Here is a 3,703-nt window from a genome sequence, read left to right as displayed (position 1 = left end):
CAGAGCAGGTTAGGAGACTTTAAAGTTCACAATAAATTCACTTCCACATGTGTAAGAATGAAATGAATGACAGTTGGGTGGCAGGCAGGCGGACATACAACAAAGCCGTGCTACTTGGGAAGCTGCTTTTGCTGTTTCTGCCTTCCAGGGATTGGGCAAACTTCTGCTGCTCTCTCCTCTGTCCCACTCTACTCCTCTCAAAAAGTATCTAACGAGCTCCCTCAAGGTGCCAAGCTCTCTGCTAGGTATTGGGCCAGCAACAGTTCATTAAATCCCTTGACAATTATTTAGTGAATATCGTTTATGTGCCAGGCAATGTTCTACTCACTGGTACACAAGGCAGACAGGATTCTGCAGTCAGTCTGCATCCTGATGGGTGAGACTGAAAATAAGCACTCACACAATGAATATTTGAGAGTAATGTAGAAAAGTGTCAAACAGAGAATTTAAAATTAGGTGATATAATGGGAATGTGGTGGCTACCTTAGTTTAGGTGGTAGGAAAGTCTTCTTGGAGCAAGAGACCTGTGTGCTGAGAGATGAATGGCAAGAAGAGTAAGTCCTACGAAGACCAGGGAGAGGTGAATTCCACACAGAGTAACAGCTGGTATAGAGGCTCTGTACCAGGAATGGTTTGGGCATGTTAAAGAAAATGCACATCCGTACAGCTGGAGTGTAGTAAGGAGAGAGCAGTAAGAGAAGGTTTGGGGAGGTGAGAGAAACATTTGAGGCTTCATAGGCAAGGGCAACAGGCTTAATTTTTGTATATGCATTGGAAAGCCACTCCGTCTTTTTATTTCTTTTTCAAAATTATCTATCTTTTCTTTTGCTTGATATGGTAGTTCTATTTTTACTTTTGTGAGAAACCTCCATACTGTTTTTTATAGTGGCTGTACCATTTTACAGTCTCACCAAGAGTACAGCAGGGTTCTCTTTTCTCCACATTTTCATCAGCATTTGTTTTTGCCTCTTTTTATTTTCATTATTATTTTTTAAATAATTTTTTATTTTTCAATTACAGTTGACATACAATATTATGTTTCAGGTGCAAGACCCAGTGATTGGACATTATGTAACTTACTAAGTGATCACCCAGTGAGCCTAGTCCTCATCTGATACCATACACAGTTATTACAATATTGACTATATTCCATATGCCATGCTTCACATCGCCATGGCTATTCTGTAACTACCAATTTGTACTTCTTAATCCCTTCTATCTTTTCTATATCTATCTATCATCTTATCTATCATCTATCTATCTATCTATCATCTATCTATCTATCTATCTATCTATCTATCTATCTATCATCTATCTATCATCTATATCATCTATCATCTATCTATCTATCTATCTATCTATCTATCTATCTATCTATCATCTATCATCTATCTATCTATCTATCATCTATCTATCTATCATCTATCTATTATCTATCTATCTATCTATCTATCTATCTATCTATCTATCTATCTATCTATCTATCTATCTATCTATCTATCATCTATCACCTATCATCTATCTATCATCTATCTATCTATCTATCTATCTATCTATCTATCTATCTATCTATCTATCTATCTATCTATATCTATCTATCATCTATCTATCTATCTATATCTATCTATCTATCTATCTATCTATCTATCTATCTATCTATCTATCTATCTATATCTATCTATCTATCATCTATCTATCATCTATCATCTATCTATCTATCTATATTTATCTATCTATCATCTATCTATCTATCTATCTATCTATCTATCTATCTATCTATCATCTATCATCTATCATCTATCATCTATCTATCATCTATCTATCTCTATCTCTATCATCTATCATCTATCTATCATCTATCATCTATTTTATCTATCTCCATAGAAAATGTATTGCATACATAATATTTTACTCTCACCATTCTGCTCCTCACTGTTTTCACTTAACAATATGCCTTTGAGAGCTAAGCCATTGGGGATTTTTGAGCAGGGAAATGATATGATAAGATTTAAATTAAAAAAAAAAAAAAGATGATTCTGACAGCTACAGGGGAATGCATGGTATGGATCTTTGTTTGGGCTGCTATAACAACATACAATAAACTGGATGACTTAAGTAACAGAAGTTTATTTCTCACAATTCTGGAGACTCAGAAGTCCAAGGTTAAGGTGCTGGCAGATTTGATGTCCCGTGAGGTCCTGCTTCCCGGTTTTCCTTGCTGTGTTCTCATGCGGGAGAAGGGGCAAGGAGGCTCTCTGCGGCCTCTCTTACAAGGACACTAATCCCGTTTATGAGGGCCCTGCCTGCCTCATCACCTAATCTGAAGGCCTTGTCTCCAAAGACCATCACATTGAGGATTAGGTTTCAATGTTTCAATCTGGGGGGACAGGAGCATTCAGTCCATTGCAGTATGAGAGTAGGATTGTGTGGAATGTGGAGAATGGGTGAGGTTGGACCCTGCACTTAAGGAGCTTACAGCCTCTCTCTTCTCAGCATGTTCATTTTGGGTGTCAGTCTAGTTGCTCTGTATTTGTCATTGGTCTCCCACGTTGAACTGTGAGGTCCCTGGGGGTCATGCAAGCCATGCCTGTTTTGTTCAGCTTTGTGCTTCAAACATTAGTGCCTGACACTATAATAGGTGCTCAATAAACCTTTGTTGGATGGATGAATTAATGATGCCAGGTAGTTTTATTAATTAATCACCTTACCCTGAATAGCACAACTTTCTTCCTATGATAAGTGAGTGTTTGTGATGAAATATCCGCTGTGAGATGTTTTAGAGAGACACATTTATGTGCCAACACAATGAAGACCATTGATTAGAGAGTTTTGTATCATCTCTTTGGGATGATGGACAGCAACCAGGATGGTGGAAAGCCCAGAAACTGATTCGTATAAAACGACTAAGAATACTAGGGATGTTGATGCTGGAGAAGAGAAGACTCACGGGAACATGACAGTTGCCTTAAAATATGTAAGGAACTGTCATGGAAGGGAGAGCATGCCTACTTTCATACTGCTCCAGGGAAAAGAGGCAAAGCATGAAATGTCTGAGAAAAACAATTTTCTACAGCTGCCCGGTAATATAATAGGTTTCCTCGTGAGGTAATGAATACATTGTCCCCGGAGATATTCAAGCAGAAATCAGATAATAATTTGTCCAGTGACTCCTGGAATCTATATAATGAAAACAATAGCTACCGCTTATTTAGCGTTTACCCCATGCCAGACACTCTGCCAAGGGCTTTACAAATGTCATCTCACTTAATTCTTACTACAACTCTATGTGGTAGGAATTATCTTTTCTAGATGAAGAACCTGAGCCTTAGAGAAGTTAAGTGATTTTCGCAAGGGCGTACAATTACTAAGTGGGGAGCTGGGAAAGGTCCAGGTTTCCCTGACTCCAAATTCTTTGTCTTTCACCATATAAGGCTCAGGAATGCCCAGGGGATTTCTGAACCGTGGCCTCTTCCTCGGGCCTCCTCAGGGTTAGGTCACAGCATTTCAGTCCATCCATCACCAAGGAGAAGCGGTCCTCAAAGGCAGGGACGTTACTGGCCATTGTTGGTGGGTGCTCAAGGCTAGATGCAGTGAGAGGAGTCATTTCTGTTTTTTCTTTCTGTGAAGCTGAATAAAGAGAGTCCTTGGACAGCTTTTCCAGAGAGAAACTCCTGTCATTTCTCTATTTAGCTTCCTTTAGTTC

This window comes from Miniopterus natalensis, chromosome 11 (assembly GCF_054644295.1).
Source record: "Miniopterus natalensis isolate mMinNat1 chromosome 11, mMinNat1.hap1, whole genome shotgun sequence".
Classification (NCBI taxonomy): Eukaryota; Metazoa; Chordata; class Mammalia; order Chiroptera; family Miniopteridae; genus Miniopterus; species Miniopterus natalensis.
This window is presented reverse-complemented; position numbering follows the sequence as displayed.